The sequence below is a fragment of the Micromys minutus genome, assembly GCF_963924665.1.
Source record: "Micromys minutus genome assembly, chromosome: 25".
In the NCBI taxonomy this organism is placed as follows: Eukaryota; Metazoa; Chordata; class Mammalia; order Rodentia; family Muridae; genus Micromys; species Micromys minutus.
The window spans coordinates 41346677-41367607 of NC_137960.1; the positions used below are offsets into that span (position 1 = coordinate 41346677).

The 20931-nt window shown below is 44.6% G+C and overlaps 1 protein-coding gene across 1 annotated transcript in view; it reads right to left on the reverse strand.

Annotated features, from left to right (window-relative positions):
* FYN (FYN proto-oncogene, Src family tyrosine kinase) overlaps positions 1 to 6959 on the reverse strand; it is a 182313-nt gene extending 175354 nt beyond the window's left edge. The window contains exon 1 of the mRNA XM_080937860.1: positions 6582 to 6959. The gene's annotated coding sequence lies outside the window, so the exon portion shown is untranslated. The remainder of the gene's footprint in view (positions 1 to 6581) is intronic.
* Positions 6960 to 20931: the final 13972 nt, after the last annotated feature.

Sequence of the window (20931 nt, forward strand, 5' to 3'; positions counted from 1 at the left end):
ACTTTCCCTAGACAGCATGGTGTTGCTTTGAAAATGGGATGTGTACTTCCTAAATGTACCCAGGAAGACCAGGGTGGCTGCCTGTCCCGAGGGAAGCACAAGGCAGCCCCGTGGAGACAGGCGGACAGCAACAAGCACTCTCATCCGAATGTCACAACTCCGAGTCTAGCAAACACTGTTAAAGTTTCATGAGTCAGTCAGCATTATCTGCTCTTCCCACGTTTTTATTAGGCCGTAAATCCAGTTCAATTTATATCCTTCTAGGATTACCGTGTGCTAATCAAGTCCGGACTGTCACTTATCCCTACGTGTCACCCAAGCCCATCTAGATAATGTTGTTGAGGCTACTTAGGTTGTTTTTAAGAGCTAAAAATTAGATTTGCTCAACTGCAAACTCTCAAAGATGGCCATATTTCTTTGAATAACTCCCCCCAACATACACACACACAGAAACCAAATGCATGGTTTGTCTTTCTGTGTTTCGTCTTCCTTTATAGAATCGGGGTATGTTCTACAGTCTGAAGTATCAATAGGTTACAATTCTGGTTGCCTGACGAAAACAAAGAATCCCTTTCCAGGGATGACTTAAGAATGTGTCTCTTCTCAAGGATAAAGAGCCTGACTTCTTAAAAAGATTCTCCAACGATGTTGTTCCAACCACACCATATAAGCAAATACCTAACACTTCTTGATCTGAGACAGGCACTCTTCCATTAAATCTCATTATAAACACTCAAAACTCCCTAGTATACACACAATACATTTTTAAACACACACATATGTATACACATGCGCTAACACAGTGCTGCTCAAAATCATGGACATACTAAGGTATTAATGCAATTTCTGCTCTCTAGATGCTAGTGTGTATGTGTGTATGTATGTGTGTGTATGTGTGTGTGTATATGTGTGTGTATGTATGTGTGTATATGTGTGTATGTGTGTATAGGTATATATGTGTGTGTATAGGTATATATGTATATATGTGTGTATGTGTGTGTATGTGTGTATATGTATATATGTGTGTATGTGTGTGTATGTATGTGTGTGTATGTATATGTGTGTGTGTTTATGTGTGTGTATATATGTATGTGTATATGTATGTGTATATATGTATGTGTGTATGTATGTGTATGTGTGTGTATGTGTGTATGTGTGTATGTATGTGTGTGTATGTGTGTATGTATGTGTGTGTATGAGTCTGTGCATTATATATTAACTGTAACAAACACAGTTTACTGATACATGGTGTGTAATTCTAAGTGCTTTACATTTGTCAGTTCAGTCAGTCTCCATTTAGAGATAAAGAAACGGAAGCAGAGAGAGGCTCAGTGTCAAGAATGTGTTATGCTCTCGTAGAGGACCTGAGTTCAGTTCCTGGGACCCACATCAGGCAGCTCACAACTACTGGTATCTCCAGCTCCAAAGGATCTGACAGCTCTGGCTCCTCACCTGTATCTCATGTATGTGTCCCACTATCACCCCCAGTTAAAATAAAATAAAAACGAGAAAGCAATGTTAGTAAAGAAAGGTAAGGCTACACATCCAGGCTGATCAATCTAGGACCCTACACCCCACCCCCTCCTGAACTGAAAGGCTCAAAACCTGGTGAGGCTGGCACTTTGCATATGCTACCAATTCTCTCTGGGTTTCATTCTGCCTCCAGTGAAATTAGCCTGTTAAATTATATGGTCCTTACAATTCTGGGGCCTATGACCTACGACCCTGAGAAACTGTGTGAGTGGAGTCTTTGTGATCACACGTCCACCTCTGCACTGCTCTGGTCCGGCTCCCAGACCTCCCATACTAAATCCAACGGCACTTTTATGTTTTCTTTTTTTTCTAGACTGATGATTTTGATTTTTTTTTTTTTTTTTTGGCTTTGTTTTTAATTGAACAACTTTATTTTTAAAAACAAATGTACAGATTTTAAGCATTTTTGCATAAAAGTATATGAATACATTTTTGTCAGTACTAGATATTTTTAAAGGTTTGATAGTATGCATTAAAATCTTACTAGTTACAATGAGCATAAAGTACATGTAAAACAAGATGTAACCTGGAAATAGTCAAAGTTTTCTTTGATTAAGCATAATGGTTTTTCATTTTGGCCTTTGTTTTTCTTGAACTTCACACAGTCTGTGAGTTATTTCTGGGGTGCTCAGAGCTTTCTGGGGTTAGTATCCAATTATCAGTGACTGCATATTATGTGTTTTTTTGTGACTGGGTTACCTCACTCAGGATGATATTCTCTAGATGCATCCATTTTCTTAGGAATTTCATAAGGTCATTGTTTCTGATAGCTGAGTAGTACTCCACTGTGTAAATATGCCACAGTTTACATATCCATTCATCTACTTTTCATCTGTATCTTGACACCTCTCTGGCCCCGGCTCCTACTAACCCCCTGGCCTGACCCATATCTGAGATTCCCCCACTGAGGGCCTGCATTTCTATTTCTGTTACTGGGCTCACCTTGGCCACATCTATTTTTTCTATTGGCACATTCTCCCCAGGGGACAGATCCATGGCTTCAAGTATTTTGCAATTTCCTAACAGCAAATTTATGCTTGAATCTTAGTCCTTTTCTGTAACTCCAGGCCCAGCCATCCAGTCAGCTTCATAAATGTTTTAAGTGGCCACAGGGTCCTTCTGTCCCTTATGGGTCTCCACATCTCCAATCATTTCACAATGACTTCTCTTGCCTCGATCTTTCTCATCTATTTCTGCTAAACCCTTTCCATCCATACCTTCATCGGCATCCTCAGACTCGGCAGGGAATTCTCCCAGAATGGCTTTTGTTCACCACTGGCCAAAGCCCCACACTAAGACCAAGTTGGTTCATAAAATACAAATGAAGCACATGCCACAGCTCTACTTGAAAGTCCTCTAAGGCACTCAGGGTGAACATTTTAAAACATCTCAGTGTCTTCTTCAGCTCGGTCTTAGCCCTCTGTCCGTCTCTTTGCTGTCCCCATCTAGTTCTGAATTAGTTACAGCATCCCAAACAGTCTGTGTTTTTTTTCCTGGTACAGAGGACTTCCCACCAAATTCAGCTAACCAAGTCTCACTCCCACCCACCTCCTCCTGTACCTGGTGGTAGGACAAAGAAAAAGGCTACCTGGTCGCACTGAGCCTGACCCCAACTCTTCCGTTGGAATTAGTTACTCCCGATGTACTGAAGCTTGTAACTTTCTTTCCATAAAATGGTGGTTATCAGAGACATTGTTTCCTATCAGCTCAGCAGTGTTAAGTACTGTGTAGTTCTGTCATCTTCTCTAGTAGACTGTGGGCTTCAGTGAAGCAAGGGCTCCGCATGCATTCACTGCCACAGCTCTGCCCCACTGCTTTCTTGCACAGAACAGCGTAGTGTTCGTCAGGAAGTCCACAGAGCCACGGTTAAATGACAGCATGCATGGCAAGGGCTCACCCAGTGATAAGCAGTTCCCCGAAATGACAAAAACGTCAGGTTTGTAAAAACATGAGGAATGGAAAAGACCTTAACTTATAAAATCAAAGCAACCAAACAACGATGGCTTTTGTTAAGTGTTACGCAAAAGTGTTTCCCAAGCACACACTTCTTTTCCCATTCTCAGGGCACATGGCTCATCTGGACTTCCCGAGTTGGATCTTCCTGCTGTCAAACATCACCATAGAGTTATGACCCTTCTAAAGACCAAGTGGACGTGACTCGTGGAGACTGAAGCATTTTAAAGGGAGATGAGCCTTCCCCAACTCCTCATCCCAGCAGTCTGTCAGTTGAAACATGTTACAATGGAAAATTGTGGCATGATAGGGAAAATGGGATCCAGAATCACTCACTGCACCGAAGAAAGCCACCTACTGAGCAGAAACACCGATGTGGGCTCATGTGAGCAAAAATAAATCTGTTTCGTTTTTGCACCATTATACATTTTCACTGTATAATGTATAATGTACAATGTATACAATGTTCCACTGTAGCCACTACCCTGAGTCCCCTCAAAAGACTCTGGGTTCACATTGTTGACTTAATTCACATTTGTCGCTCATTAAATGAAACCACCAAGTAATACCAACTAAAGTAAAACTTGAAAGGAAGTGGACAGAAAACAGAAACAGAATCTGATGATGGTTTTGGAATATAAATTTGGAGACATGGTGGCTTGTCTGGGGTAGAGAAGCTGGTGAAGGCTTCAGTGTAGGGAGGACATTCATGCTAGGCCTGGGCTTCAAAAACGTCAGAAGAGGTAGGGACTGCAGACCCCCCGGAAAGTAGAGGGCATTGGCTCCCACTCACTTAACCATATCATTAGTAAGTGCCTCTGACTTGGTCAGTACAATGTAAGTTTATTGTGTATTGACTTTCCTTTCTGGGTTTGGCATCCCAACAAACCAGCCTTTGTTTCCAAAGAACATTCAGTATTAAGCCTTCTGCTGTATGTATGTATGTATGTATGTATGTATGTATGTGTGTATGTATGTATGAGTGTATGCATCTATGTATGTATGTATGTGTACATGTATGTATGTGTGTATGTGTATATGCATCTATGTATGTATATATCTATGTGTATATGCATCTATGTATGTATGTATGTATGTGTGTATGCATCTATGTATGTATGTGTACATGTATGTATGTGTGTATGTGTATATGCATCTATGTATGTATGTATGTATGTGTGTATGCATCTATGTATGTATGTATGAGTGTATGTATTTATGTATGTGTGTATGCATCTATGTATGTATGTATGAGTGTATGTATTTATGTATGTGCGTATGCATCTTTGTACGTACATATATTCCATGAAGGATGTCAGTTTAATGCTTCACCACTCTTAGTAAAACTGCTAGAGAGTAAACTTGGGACAGTTTCAGTACTTTCAGCAGTTGAGGTCCCACAACCCAGGCATCAGCGGAGCAGACCTAAGTTTTGACACACTAAGCCTGAGATTTACATTAACATTTCTACCTTAAGAGGAACATTACAGGTTCTGAATTCAGACATCTACATCCCCTGTTCATAGTTAAGTAGCCGCAAAGCTTGAGAGTTGAAACCACTTCCTCCAAGGTCGGAACACATGGGGCAGGAACTGGGAGACAGAGCACAAAGGGTGAAAACTATTGTAGTTGCTGTGGTGAGGGCGGATGTGGGCATCCAGAGTCATCCGTGAAGCAGACAAGTGGTCCCTCCAGGGTCTTCCAAACACCAGCCCAAGTGCTTTCTATCCACAGCCCCAGTTAGTTAAATAAAAGGACTGGGCAGCATTGCTGGGCAGACCAGAGCACATTTCAAAAGGCTTCATTCAGCACAGCGGCCTTGGACCTTAGAGAACCCAGGCAGGCTGCCTCACTCTTGTTAAACAGTTTGATTCTGACTCAGACACGAAATGCTTCTGATCCCCCATCAGTGTATTCTGTCTCATGTATCAGTACCTATCCCCCAAGAAGAAAAAGGGGGGAAGGGGGGATGAAAGAAGGCTTCCTTTGAAAGTATAGCAACTCCTAAAACAGCTGAAATAATTTCCCCCCTTAAATAGAGGAAACTGCAGTTGCCACTCAATGCTACCAGGCTGCGAACACAGCAGAACGCCTGCACCTGCCACCCAGGATCGGGAGCCTTCATTTTTTTGGAAGTGTGGCAGAAGGATCAACTGCTTCATCAGAAAGAAAGGGAAGCCCCATGGATGAGACACAAGACGCATGGTGCCTTGGGTACTTTATGTGTCTCTTTTCTGTGAACTGAAAGGGCTCTTTGTGTCACAAACACACACATACACACACACACACACACACACTGCGAGTCTGATTTATTAGAGGAAGGAGGGGCAAAATGGATGATTTTATTATCCCTCCTCCCAGTGAGTCCCAGCAAACGCCTCCTGGGCCCAAGCTTGGTGGCCTCTTTCTAGCCCAGTCCCTGCGGCCTCAAAGATAAGAGAGCCTAGAGGAGACCAAACAAAACCATCTACCGACCGAGGGAAGTAGGGAGGAAATCCAGTGAGTGGAGAAGGGAGCAGAAATAAGCTTGAGAGAGCAGAAGGGGTGGGGGACAGAGGAAGAAAAGGCAAGGCCAGACATAGGGGAAAGGGGAAGGGTGGGTGGGTGGTAGCACAGGAAGGGTGATGGGAAGGGTGGGGGAAGTGCAAGGGAGGTTCCAGAAATAGGCAGGAGGATGCGCTAGGGAAGGCAAGGGCCGCCAAGGGAGGAGGCCAGGAGGTGGAGGAGTGGGGCAGGGGTTGGGTGGGGAGGAAAACAGCACGGGGCATCAATTATTAAGTGATTACATCATCCCTGACATTAAAACAACACACACAGCCCGGGTCCCCGCGGGGGGCCGCGAAAGGAGGGCGGGGGCGGAGCTGGGCCAACCTCGTCCCCGAGCCAATTCTTTTTTCACCCGGCGCCCGCCGGCGGCCGAGGAAAGGCACCCCGGTGCCCGCGCAGCCTCGGGGCGGCACCCCGCATCAGTGTCCTGCGTCGCGGGGCGCCCTGGAGGCTGCGCCGCGGGACCGCAGCGGGAGCAGCCCGTGCGGGGGCGCTGGGCCGGGCGTCTCCGCAGCATCCCGAGGCTCCGCGCATCCCCGGTGGCTTACCTGCGTGGCGTGGTGCTCGGCTCCGAAGCACATTCACATGGTCCTCTCCCCGCCCTCCTCCGGCGCGGCCCAGGCGGCTCCTGCGGCTCCGCGGCCCGGCCCAGGAGCTCGTGGGCCTCGCGAAGCGCCGAGGGGGCGGCGCCGGTGTCCCCGGCCCCGCAGCCCGGTCCCTCCCTGGCGCGGGCAGCGGCTTTGTGTGCGCCCGGGGAGTCCTCGGAGCGCTCCGGCTAGAGGCGGCCTCGCTGCGCTCTTGACCAGAGGGCGGGTCTCGGAGGCCCGGCGCACGGCGACCCCCTCCTCCTCTCCGCGGAGCCCCCTCCCCGCCGGCTGCGCTCCTGACAGATGGCGCAACTGCACCGACGCGCCGCCGCCGCCGCGGCTTCTCGCAGCTACTCTCGCTGATGCTCGGGCTGCTCCGGATCCCGAGGGGTTCGAGAGGGGGCGGGACACGCCCTGAGACTGTCAGGTCGTTCTGCCCTATCAAAGGGCCCGCTGAGGGCTGAGCGCCGACAGCCATTGGTGCGCGCGTCGGAGGCGGGACGGCCATGGGTGGGGCCGCCGAGTGGGTTGAGCGTTACTGTGGTGGCGGGCAGCCTGGCGTGCGCAAGGCCGGGGTGTGCGGGAGGATGCTAGGTTGGAGAAGTAGGAGGAGGAGGTGTGTGTCTGAGGATCCTGTGGAGTTGCGAGTTGGTGGGGTGGACAGGAGAGAGCGCAGGGAATGAGCTGCTTTCTACTTGCCCAGTGAAGACTGGCACCTGCCACTCCGGCCTCACAGCCATGGGAACCTATTTCTCCAAAGAAATAACCTAGCCTTTGAGAGTGGGAGGATAAAGTGGAAAGGTGTTAAGAATGGCGATGGCAAATTAGAGAAGTGAGGAGCAAAAAAACGTGCAAACGAATAATAAGAGGAAATTCATAATTTGTTAGTCTCATTTTCTTGGGCATCCAGATATGCCCCCTGCCCCTCCGCACACACTCCAGGAAAAGAACTACACTTAAACTTAAGGGTCTGCAACAAAGAATCCCAAAACCACACAGCAGAGATTGCTTGTGCTCTTCTCTAGCTGTTTAGAGTAGTCACTGCTTGTCTGGCTTCTTGGGGCATTCAAACTTCTCTTGGTTTTCTTGTTTTCACTGGTGGCTGGGCCGAGCTTTTTGCTCAGATTTTCCTCGATGAAATAATAGCTGGGTTGGTATGCAGTCCGTCTTTATTTCCGATCCAGCTTTTCTATGGCAGGATGTAACTTCATAAAAAGAAACACTTCGCCTTCCTGATTTTCTTTATAGGTGATTCCTGTTTACTGAAAGTTCTGTTTTAAGACATGTTCGGAATAATTTACTTTCATGATTTTGGTAAGAAACTCGCCCCTCCCCCTCAGCAAATCTAATCTTCTAAAAAGTAAGTTTAAGCGAAGCAGCCTTGGCTTCCTTTGGCGTTCAAGGTCTGTGTTATCTTTCCTGTTCAGTACTTTTCCCCCACTGTAGTTTAAAAATACCAGTCTCTCTTGCTGACTTTTTTTTCTTTGTCTTTTCTGCTGTGCTCTTTTGAGAAATTTGCTACCTTTCAGTAAATGATCCTCGAGTGATGGACGAGGAAACTGAGGACAAGAGGTGACACTGAGGAATTCTGCATCCAATCTCTTCCTGAAACCTGGGACAGATGGTACTAAGTCACTCCATTGTGAATCATTTCTTTGAAAGGAGTCTCATTTTTGGCAACTTTGGCATAATAGATTCTTTCATGTAATCAGTGGATAAATAGAAGGCAACGTGGTTACATGACAAATTAACCAACTCCCAGCAAGACACTGTTCTAGTTTTTTAAAGCTCTTTACTTACTTTTAAACACACACGCACACACAGAACTCTTCTTAAGTATAGCTTTAAAGGGATTGGGTCTCCACAAGAGGCTTTGCTGATGTCGTAAAGAAGTGAAAAAGCCCTGCGAAGAAGTCAGCGTTATTTCCCATTTTGATTTGCTCCCAAAGGTCTTCACGGTGGACTTGACTTAAACACTGTCCTTGGCCTTCCCAAGGCAAGGCACACTTGCCTCTAAACCTGCAGTTCTGTTTTCTTCCAGGTAGCATCTCTTACACACGTTAGAATGGACACATTGCTGTAGAATTTCGCTTAGATTTGGTTGTTACTTGGTTGGGTTTTCATTTGTTCTCTTTCTCTCACCTTTAAGTCCCCTGTTTCTATTCTGGTGTTCCTTTTTGTTTTGTCTAATCTGTGTTTCCTGTTTTGCTTTCAATGTATATTTAGTGTTATTAGCTGACCTGTTTCCCATCTTATGAGCTATTTGTTTTCTTACCAACCAACAAGAAAATACAAATGGTTCCTGCAACTGAAAAAAAAAAAACCATCTTGCAAGGAAGAGAGATGGATCAGTGAATAAAGGGCTTGCTGCTGCATTGGAGACCCCAAGTCTCAGTCCCCAAAACACACGTTAACAAAGCCGTTACAGTGCCAAGTGTCTACAGCTCCAGAATCAGTGAGAGGCCCTTTCTAAGAAAGTATGTCAGAGATCCCGATTAGAAAGTCCAACATTGACCTCCTGCTTCCACAGGCTTTGCATACATGTGCAAGTGCACCCAAGCACATATGAAAACCTGTAGACGTGTATGCATACACACTGCACACAAAGACACACAAATACGTACAAAGGAAATGCATTCTGAAGTGACCACGCCTCAGCATGTACCCAAAGGACATGACGTCATACTGCACAGCTACTGGCTCAGACATATTCATTGCCATTCTATTCACAATAGCTAGGACATGGTGACAACCTAAATGTTCTTCGGCTGAAGAACAGATAATGACAATGTGGGACATGTACCCTGTGGAATATTCAGCTGTAAAGACAAATGAAACTGAAAAATTTCAGGCAAATGGGCGGAACTATAAAAGATCATTTTGAACGATGTGACTCAGACCCAGAAAAACAAACATCACATGATCTTTCTCATCTGCAATTCCCAGTTCTAAGTCTTCGGATGCCGTGTGTATTTTCTGGAGTAACTGCAAAGCCCAGGACAGTAGAAGAGAATTGTGGCAGGAGTTGGGGACAAAAAAAAAGGGAATGATGAGGTACAGGCAAACTGGAAGAGGAAATGGGAAAAATTGAAGAGGGTTAATTTGGGAGAGGGGAGAGAGATAAACACAGAAGAAAGAGGTTTGTGGGTAAAGTAATAGTTAAGATGTCAAAAAAAGTCATAGTTATATTACTATTTATCTTATAAAATTAAATACAAAACAAATTTTATATACATACACATTATTTAGTTTAAATGAAACTTTTCCATTGGCCTGACAATGTTTTGCCCCCTCACTCGAGATACATTGACCATCATAAAAGAAACAAAAACAAAAGTACCAGGCATGAGAATTTCTCTTTTGAGTTGTTGATCAAGGTTGTCCACGTGACTCCCAGATCATTATCGAATATTGTTGTCACTCTTGATTGCCTTCAAGGTAGAAGGTAAGTCCCTATTTCTTAGGGCACCATGCCCTTCAGACATAGGACCTAAAGGGTGTGAGCTGGGTCTAATCTGAAAGCCTCCTTTGTGATGATTTGCTTCATGGTACCAGAACGTACCATGCAAAGCATCCAGCTGTCCTGCCCAGATATGATGCCTGTGCCCCACAGCAGTCACCAGCATGGCATGACCATCGGGGTGCAATGATGGCACACATACCTTGGTGATAACAGCTCTCGATCGGATTAAGGACTGTTCAGAAAGAGGGAAACCATGCCTAGTAATAGAAACCTCGTCCGCTGACTGAGGCTAATGAAGTCGGGGATCTTAGATGACAACCAATTAACAGTCACTTTACTTAACCAGCATAAATCCTAACTACATTCTAAATGTCCCTCGGATAAGTGTTCTTCTCATCCCCTCACCAAAGAAGCGTCTCTTTCAGTAGATAAAGATCATTGCAGAAAATACAATCAATCAACATACACAGAAGAGACCAGTCGCAGCCAACACATCTTCAACACAGTTCCTGCACCTAAGGCTCAGAGATCATGGCAGAAGAGGAGGTGGGAAGATTATAGGCCAGAGGATCAATCAGAATGTTTGCCGTGAGATTCTGTCTCCAGGTAATGTCAGAGAGACTACACTCACGAAGTCCTGTCAACAAAGATACCCAAAGAAGACTTGAACAGTGAGTGACAACAGCCACGGACATGCCAACATGAAAGAATGGAAGCTCGCGGAGTCTCAATTCTAGATAAAGAATTTTGAACAACAGGGGAAGGCGGTGAGCAAGAGAAAAACCTCCCAGCTGGTTATTCAATACCAAGTAGAAAGCCTGGAGATCATATTCATACAGGTAACATTATATGGACTAAAAATGTTGTGATATACATACATACATACATACAGACAGACAGACAGACAGACAGATAAGCCATTAATTTGAGAAAGAGTAGGGAGGAATGCTAGGAAATAAGGGAGCGAGGAATGGTAGGAGTTGGAACAAAAAAAGGTAAAGGGAGAAATGATGTAATACTAACTTCAAAAGCTAAAATAAAATATAGAAGAAAAAACAATTGTATGTACTTTTTCATAGACAAAATATGCAAATATATATAATTTTTCTGTGAGGGTCTCTTAAGTTAATAGATTAATAAGTCAACTTGCTATTGCCAGAAATATACCCAAAAGCAGCCCCGTGAGATCAGCACAACACTGTGCTGAAAATGTCAGTTGCTATAGCACTGTTTCATCCGGCAGAGGCATAAGAATATGCCCACCATGATCCAGACCCTTTCAGGTCACAGATTTTTGTAGCATTATTTTTCTTAAAGATCGTGTCTCAGGCTGGAGAGATGGCTCATTGATTATGAGCACTGACTGCTCTTCCAAAGGTCATGAGTTCAATTCCCAGAACCACATGGTGGCTCACAACCATCTGTAATGGAATCCGACGCTCTCTTCTGGTGTGTCTGAAGACAGTGAAACTGTACTCATATAAATAAAATGAATAAGTAATTTTTTAATAAAAGATCATGTCTCACCTTTCATCTAATGTAGCAATCACATCTGCATAGGATGAGGATCTTATACTAAACGTGACCACTGCTTTCATGAGTGCTAATGGTCTGTCAGGCTGTCAATGAGCAAAAGGCAGAGAAAATCAAGGTCCAGGTTTTTCCTTTGCAAGCATTAAAAACATACTATGTCTAATGAAGCAAAAAAAAAAAAAAAAAAAAAAAAAAAAAAAAAAAAAAAAAAAACGAAATTTATTGGGAGATTAGCTTATGGATTCAATGGGTGGGCGAGAACTAGGCTCAGGAAAGAACAAACACCAGACATACACCTGAGAACTGGTCAGGACACCTCTCATGGGACCCCCCATACAAGCACACTACAACCACTATAGGAGAACAGAGCCTACTTAGATATATATCCTGACCTGTCTCTCCATCCTTGTCACTCACTGATAATTCTACTCCTTAGGTGATAGTACCCCGCTGGCTGATGGGACAGTAACTGTACCTCTGACAGGAGGAAACTGGATATTCCATTCCTCTGGCACTTAGAAAACACAATGAGGTAGGTCCCCCACCCAACTCAGACACAGTACTCTCCCCAAAAGAGAGCTGAGATGTTAAGCCAGAATCACCAAATTGATACAACAGTTGCTCATCTAAAGCTGCATCCTGGGGTCGTTGTTATGCATTAAACAGTAACCTCTCCCTTTCTATTCGTGATTTGTCCTTGTGAGAAGATGGCAGGCGAGAGCTGCTCTTAGCTTCCTCCGACAGTGCCTGCTCCGACATGAGTTTGGGGCTTTTATTTCATCTACATTTCTCACCAGGGGGGTTAATTATCTGGGATTTACAGTCTTTTGGCATGAGTGCTCCTGAGAAATGGGAAGATGGAGGGAATGTTGCCTTTCCTCCTACCTTAAGCTTAAGGGGTTTAGTCAGTCTTAGCCTCTTCCTGGTAATATCCTTCATGTGGGAGAAATTCTAGTGGTGCTTCCTGGCTCACAATGGCTTCCTTAAAGAAAGAAATGGCTTCCAGTATCTCCGAGTGGGCTCTGGGTGGCTACACCTGTGTGAAATGATCTTCTGTATCAGCCCAGCCAAATGGTCAAGCTTAGACATTAACCCAGAATGAGCCAAGTTTTCGTTGGGAAATGCTAGGTACCATAGCAAACAATCCTCCTATCTCTGTGAGTTCACATAACAGAAACTTAGATCTCTCTCCAGTCACAGGGCAGCTGTTCAGATGTGACTCAGAATTTAGACCTGGGCTTCATTGAAATCCTTCTTCTGTTCAAACAACTGGAAAATAAGGAGATGAAGAAATTGCACGGCTGGGTTTAGGCTCAGTCCTGAAAGTGGCTCACACCATTCCTGCTCATCATCTGATGGTCACATGACTGCATCTCCATGCAAGGGAGCCTGAAATGCAGTGTGGGTTCCCAAGCAGAAGAGAAAATGGCTCTAATGAGTATCTTGCCTATATTAAGAGTTGGTATAAGTAAACTGTGTTCAGGGAGACAGTGGAAAGATACACATTTCACATCAATACCAAGTGCATTTCACATAGATATATAATATAAATAGGCAGTTGTAAACAGTAGAAGTATGACCAACTACCATGCTCTAAATTCCCTTTTGAATACTGCTTTGCTTAATTGGCCAACATTCTGTTTTATCATATGATCTAGCAGTCCGTATCAAGCCAGATACTAAGAAGGCAAGGGATATTTTTGCCAAGGTATGTGTCAGATGGCACCAATCTTGAATTTGCAACCATCTGTTGATAGATAGTATGTGGAGGGTAAAACTTATTCCGTGATGGATAAGTTCCTTTTTCTGTTTCTGTGATAAAATACCCCCAGTAAAAGCAATTTAAGGGAAAGAATTTACTTTGTCTCTCAGTTTGAGGTAACAATCCAATTTAAGGCACAATCTATTTTAAGGACCCCAATTTACTCAACTAATCACCTATTAGTCAACATGGAAATCATCTACACTTTCTGTTTGTAAAAATGCCTAAATGGTTGTCTATTTGTCATATACCATTTAAATTTTTTATTACATTTATTTATTCCTGTTGTGCACATTTGTGAGTGTGTGTCTGTTAGTGTGTGTATGTGCATGTTTGTATGTGTGTATTTGTATGGGTGTATGGGTATAATCTTGCATGTGTGTGTGTATGTGTGCATGTGTGCATGAATACAGTCTTGCACATGTGGGTGTTTATGTGTGCATGTATGCACAGGTACAATCTTTCACATGCCACAGCATGAACATGGGTGATTTTGAGAGTCAGTTCTCTCCCTCCACCATTTGGGCCTCAGATTGACCTCACATTGTCGGTCAGGCGTGGCATCGAGCACCTTTATTCTCTGAGTCATCCCGCTATCAGCCATGCTTGATTTGTACACATACACAAATCTCTCTGTCTGTCAGAGGCATGAGAAGCTGAGTGAACACTGAGGTATCGTAGGGAGCCCAAGATAACTTTCTATAGTCAGAGCGTATGAAATGTATCTATGTGAAAACACACCCAGACTCACCAAAGGTAGAATGCTGCTTATATTCCTCAGAACCAGAACCAGAAGGCAGGGCAAGGGGAGTGATCGGTGAAGGTGCTAAACAGGCTGACATCATTCAGGGACCTTAGCAATTGAACTCATTTTAAACCAAGAGAACCAACTCTACTAAGATTAATTTTTGTAGAGCACCTTTCAACTTAAGAAAGAGTTAAAGTTGTTTCATCTTGCATCTTTCTTTGTTTCTTTTTTGTTTCTTTCTTTTTTCTCAGGATAGGGTTTCTTCTAGAGGGGTGGGGAGTCCACAAGAAGACCAACAGAGTTAATTAACCTAGACCCTTGGGGGCTCCCAGATACTGAACCACCAACCACAGAGCATAGAAGAACTGGACCTAGGACCCCCACACATAGGTAACAGATGTATAGCTTGGTCTTCCTGTGGGTCCCCAACAACTGGAGCAGGGGCTTACCCTGAATCTGTTGCCTGCCTGCGGTTCCTGTTCCCCTGACTGGGCTGTCTTGTCTGGTCTCAGTGGGAGAGAATGTACCTAGTCCTGAAGTGACTTGAGATGCCTGGGTGAGTTGGCACCCAGAAAGGAGATCTCCCCTTCTCAGGGGTGAAGGCAAGGGAGGAAGGGGGCCATATGAGAGGGTGGCTGCAATTGGGATGTAAAATGAAGAAATAAATAATGGGGGGGGGAGCAGAGAGACAGGGCTTCCCTGTGTAGCCCTGGCTGTCCTGGAACTCACTCTATAGACCAGGCTAGACTCAAACACAGAGATCCACCTGCCTCTGGCTCCTGAGTGATGGGATTAAAGGTGTGTGCCACCATGACCAGCTCAGCCTTTGTGCATTTTTTAATTGTTTGGGATAAGGTCTGTGTGCTCCCCTATACTAACTCTGTCTTCCTCTCGCCAGAAAAAGAGAAGCAGAAATGCTCTATTTTCACGCGAATCGGAAGCCACACAGAGGTGTTCCTTTCAAGCACTAATGCTTGCTACTGTTCTGAAACCCTTGTAAATACAATAAGAAGAAGCCATATGTATGAAAATTGAGGAGACAAAATTCTCACTATTTCCTGTTAATGTAATTGTCTACCTGGAAAGACCAAAAAAGTCGATTGTAATACTATTAAAAGTAATAAGTGAATACAATATGGGAGCTGGAAAGATACTGAACTTAGCTTCTAAGAGCAATGAGTGGAATAAAAGTTGCATGAAGTCTAAATATCCCTGAGATTTTTTAAAATTGTGTGTTATATATGTGCGAGCGTTTGGCCTGCATGCATATCTATGCATCATGTGTGCCTCCTGCCTGCTCAGGTCACAAGAGGGCATCAGATCCTCTGGGACTGGCATTCCAGATGGTTATGAGTGGCCATGTGGGTGCTGGGATTTGAACCTCTATGCTCTGTAGGAGCAACAATATTCTTAACTGCCAAGTCTTCTCTATAGTCCAATTATTATTTTTTTTAAAAATGATACACTTTATTAAAGAGTTTCAGGTTATGGGCAAGAATCTAGGACCGAGCAGTAAGCTCCGTTCAACTTCCAGGCCTGTCTTCTGTGTCCAGCAGCTAGAGCACAGCACTCTCTCATCCTGGCCTGTTGTGTCATGGTGATGGAGTGCCCAGAAGTCCATAAATCCCATGAGCACCTTGCATCTGTTCCTGTGAACCAGCCCTGCCTGACACTCTGGTTACCCTGGCAGCTTGATGGCTTACACATGACTAATGTCCATGATCCTGGGGATTCAGCAGGAGTGCCTTGAAAACTATAAATATATATATATATATATATATATATATATATATATATATATATATATATGGCATGCATAAATCTAGATGATGTATCTATATTTGTGTGTATATATACTCATTTATATATAAGTAACCTGTGGTCTCTAAGATCATACATGTAAGACAATTTCACAATTATAATTATTACATGTCAAAACCTTGTGTTTGAGTATGTACTTATGTGGATACGTATATGCCTACAGTTTTAAAAAATCAATAGATTTCATATGTGTCTAGTTGGAAATTACAGTTTCTAAAAGTAGTACTTAGACATAAGAAAGACTTCTGTCCTTAGGTGCTGACTTGAGACAAAGATAAGTTTAGGGATGTTTATTGAAGAGAGGTTTCAGGTACCCACGTCTAAGAGTGAGCATGGGAAATGGAGATGGGCAGGAAGTGAGCAGAGACTGCATCAAGCTGCCTTCCTGGGGTTAAATATAGCAGCACCCCACCAGGAGCCCTGGGAGTAGGCATCAGCGGATTTCTAACAGGAGGGGGATGGAGCCAGATGTTTGCTCATTCTTTCAGCCAGGATTTCCAATGGAAGCAGAACATTGCACAGCAGCACTCCACACGGTTTAGCAGGAGTGGGCTCATACAAAATGGAGCTGAGGAACTGTATTATCTGCTCTCCACAATCCCAAGTCTCAGCAAAACCAATGCTATCCAGAGGACCAAGGATGTGAGTCCCAGAGAAGACCCGAGGGTTGATGATCCAGCACAAGAACAAAAGGAGAACATTTCCTTCTATCTCCCTTTTCGTTCTGTTCAGGGACCCAGATATCAGATGGTGCTCACCCACATGAGGACAGAAATATGCTTTATTCACGCACAGATCCAGGTGATGGTCTTACCTGGAAACAACCCCACAGGCACGCTTACAAATAGCACATTGTGGCCTGGGAAAACAGACAGGCAAAACGAACCATTGCACCCAACAGCACTGCCAGTGAGGGCATGGCTCTGATTGCCAGCTTCTGAGTTTGTTCTTATGCTGAGATACAGCCCACCACAGTAGAGACTCACACTGGGCTCACAGCAAACTGCTCACAGCGGGCAGGTGTGAATGTCAAAGCACTTGGTGACTCAGTGTCTCCTGTGTTCGTTCACCTTAAAGGAAATAAGATTTTTTTTTCCTGAGAACTGTAAATTTAAAAATTAAATGAAAAGACGGACCATGTTCCTGGGAGAGCAGACTTAATAATGTTAAGATTTCAATTTCCCCAAATTAAACTATATAAATCAAATGCAATTTCAATTCAAAATCTACTGGGGTCTTTTTTCTTCTTCTTTTTTTAAGTGTATCTAGAAGGGGAGGAAAATCATGAATGGGAAGAGAGAAGACAAAGCCTTTGTACACTGTGGGTGCCTGTCAGACAATGAAACAATGTTACTAACTCAGACATAGACAGAGGGCCTGAAGTTACCAATCCTCGGACTGTGGGATATACTGGACCACTTACGTGCATGTAATAAGTGGAGTGTGGTATTTCAAATAAGCCATCAAAGAAAAAGAGTGTTAAATACAAATGTGGAGGGGAAGTCTTAATGGGTCGTAGAACAAATCCAATATGAATTTAAGATCAAAATGTAAGTGAATGAAAGAGTAAAGTAAGATAGGAGAAAGTGAACATGGGTACGCAGGAGCTCCTTGTTCAGCATAAACACAGCATCTCAGTTTATTATAGAAAGATAGACTCAAAAATATCAATGTGCAAACATCTGTGGGCCAAAAACCATAACAAAGAAAGCAGGGCAAGAGATACTAAAATACTTAATATTTAATAATATTATATTCCCATAATGTGTAAACTGAACTCCTAAAAAGTTCTAATATACTTAATATTTAAAATGCAGTACATGTATGCGGCTCTTTCCAATCATGAAAAAAATTAAAATGCAGGAAAATTGTGATGGTTTGCATATGCTTGGCAAAGGAAGTGGCACTATGAGAAGGTGTGGCCTTGTTGGAGGAAGTGTGTCACTCTGGGGATGGGCTTGGAGACACTCCTCCTAGTTGCCTGAGGATGCTCAGTCTGTTCCTGGCTTCCATTGAATTAAGATGTAGAACTCTCAGCTTCTCCTGCACCAAGCCTGCCTAGATGTTGTCATGTTCCTGCCTTGATGATACTGGACTGAACCTCTGAACCTGTAAGTCAGCCCTGATTAAATGTTGTCCTTATAAGACTTGCCTTGGTCATGGTGTCTGTTCACAGCAGTAAAACCCAAACTAAGACAGAAATCTTCATGACTCAGCAAGTATTTCTTCCGAGCCTGTCACGTGGAAAGCATTGTGCTAGGCACTGTGGGTAAGCTGCTGGGACACAGTGTTCTGCTCGCCCAAACCTTCCAGTGTAATGGCACAACTGATAAGAAAGAACATGTATGTAGCTACACATGGCTGTAAGCGTTGTGAAGAGAGCAATTATGTTACAGTACAGAATGGGAAGGAGGACTTTGATAGAGGCCAGAAAAACCTCTTTGAAGAGTTTAAAAGTAGCTTGTTAGTGTACAGGGTAGGAGGAAGTAGGGTGAACGCTCCAACAAGAGGAAACTGCGTGTGCAAAGGCCCTGGAGTGGCCAGACAAAGTGATACAAAGGACAGAAAAGAGGCCGGTGTGGAGGGAGAGGGCAGATGCGCGGGCCCGAAGAAGACATGGGGGAGAACATACGGAGCCATGATGGAAGCTAGTTGGAGTTCAGTTTATACATTACAGAAAAACCACGGAGAGTTCAGACAGGTGAGTAATACCATCAAGCTTTGCGTGAAGAAAGTCTGGGGAGACAGCTCAGTCAGTGAAGAAAGTCTGGGGAGACAGCTCAGTCAGTGAAGTGCTCTGTCATTCTGGGCAATCATGAGGACCTCAGCTCAGATTCCAAGCACACACGCAAAGACCTAACTGTGGCTACATGTGGCTGAAATCCCAATGCTGGGGAGGCGCATAGAGGTAGAGGTAGAGCTCGAGGATAGGTAAAGACTGTCTAATGCCCAATATTAACCTCTGACCTACGCACAGGTGCAAGTGCACCTGCACACATTAAGTACTTATGCACACACACACATCTATAACATAGACAAAAGCTCAAAGCAATGCAAGAATATGAACAGGATGGTGACTTGGCACCTTGCTATGGTTGAGTTAGATGACATTGATCTGGACTGAATTTGAAGCTGAGTAGAAAGGTCAGGATGAGTGTTGAAAATATAAACAATATGATTTGATTATGAGCAGGAAGGTGTGGTGAGCAAGAAATCCATTGATCTTCAGGTTTCTAACTTAGGTGGCTCAGACAGGAGTGGTGACGCTGTCTAACAAGTCTGAGGGGGAACAAGGACAAATGTCTGTAGCAGTCCTGGTGGCGATGGCGGCGTTCCTCGAAACCCACCCTAATGTTTTGGATTCCCGAGGAAAAGATACACACACAGCCTTTATATTTTGATATGCTTAAAACAGCTCAGTGGCTGGGCCACTTCCTAACCTCCACATGGCTGATTCATCTCCCTCCAATAGTTTGGTCCCTGTTAAATAGGAGATTCCTGAGATGTTAATGTCGGTGAATGTGTTTCAAGTCCAGTGATTTGGAGGTATACATATTGTTGGTATCAGGAACTGGCAGGTAGCCTCCAAACCCAGACACAGCAGTGACATCACCCATAGGAGACAGGGACTGCCACATCTGTCGCCATGACAATAGCCACACATTCCCAGAGTCCACTTTCCCTCTCTACCTGCGAGTGGCTACATCACAGCCTAAAGAAAAGGCAGAGCCTTTCTGACCTTCGCCCCTTCTTCTCTCTTTTCCCCCTTCGCCTCTGTCTTCCCCTTTGCTGTCTTTCCCCACAATAAACCCCTCTCACATGGAACTGCGTTGACCTGGTGCGATATGTCCAGATGCGAGCCACCATTTATCACGATACTGGTGCCAAAACCCGGGACCTCTCACAGCTGTACACCAAGACCGACCATCGCTGCACAGCAAGTTGGACCCTTGCCCATCGGGCTGCGTGTGCGTGTGAGTTTCGACTGCCAGTCTCCGGCCACCACCACCAGCGTAGACTTAGACCGCAGACGCAGCAGCCCCACCCCCACTGTGAGTCCCGGCCTCAATGCAGCACCTCCGCTGCTCAGCCCCTGCAACCCCACTGATGCCCCCTTATGAATTTATACCACTGTAGCTGTAGACCACCACTGCCTGCTGCTACATGACTCACAGACTTCTACCTCGTGACTGCGACCACCGTGGTCCACCACGTGGGGCTAGCTCCTGCCACATGGGTTACTCAGTTGGATAGGCCCACACTAGTCATAAAGTGTCGTGTTTCCTGCTACCAGACTGCTAAAATTCCCACAGAAACATTGGCATATTGGTAAGGTTTTACTTCCAGTCAGCGTAGAGGACCACAACTTTCCAAATAGAACCTGCCCGGCCTTTATAGGCCAAGGGGTTGGCATTTCACAACCAAGGCCCTTATGACCAGCCTCCTAGGTGGCATACAAGATAGGACTTCTGCCCCTTGGTTGACTACCCCCTCGAAAGCAGCTTTTGCACCCTCCCCCCCTGGGCTCTTGAAGCCATTCAAGAAACCCTAGGCTTAGGTAGAGACCCTTTCTGGCGAGTCCAGGATTCTTCATGTTGCCTTGGTAGGGTCCTGGTGATGAGTTGGACATCTAGCCTGGCTGAAATTTTGTTGTTGAAGTTACTCTCAGAGCACTGGTATGAATAATCCAATAACACCCCAATGGGTGCTTCGCCGTTGTCTTCGAACGTACCTCCAGGCTCCCCACTGGGATGTCTCCTGGAACGAATCTCTGAAGTTAACACCGAACTTGAGAGCATCAAAACTAGTGAACCTCTGCAATAAGGTCTGGACTCAATTCCCCATTAGACAGTGGCTCCGAATGGCCACTTAATTGCCCACTAGATCCGGTTATCTCACGGGATCTTCATACACACCGCCAGTGCTCTGGTAAGTGGAAAGAGGTTCCTCAAGACCAAGCCTTTGCCTGTTGTTGCTCCATTGT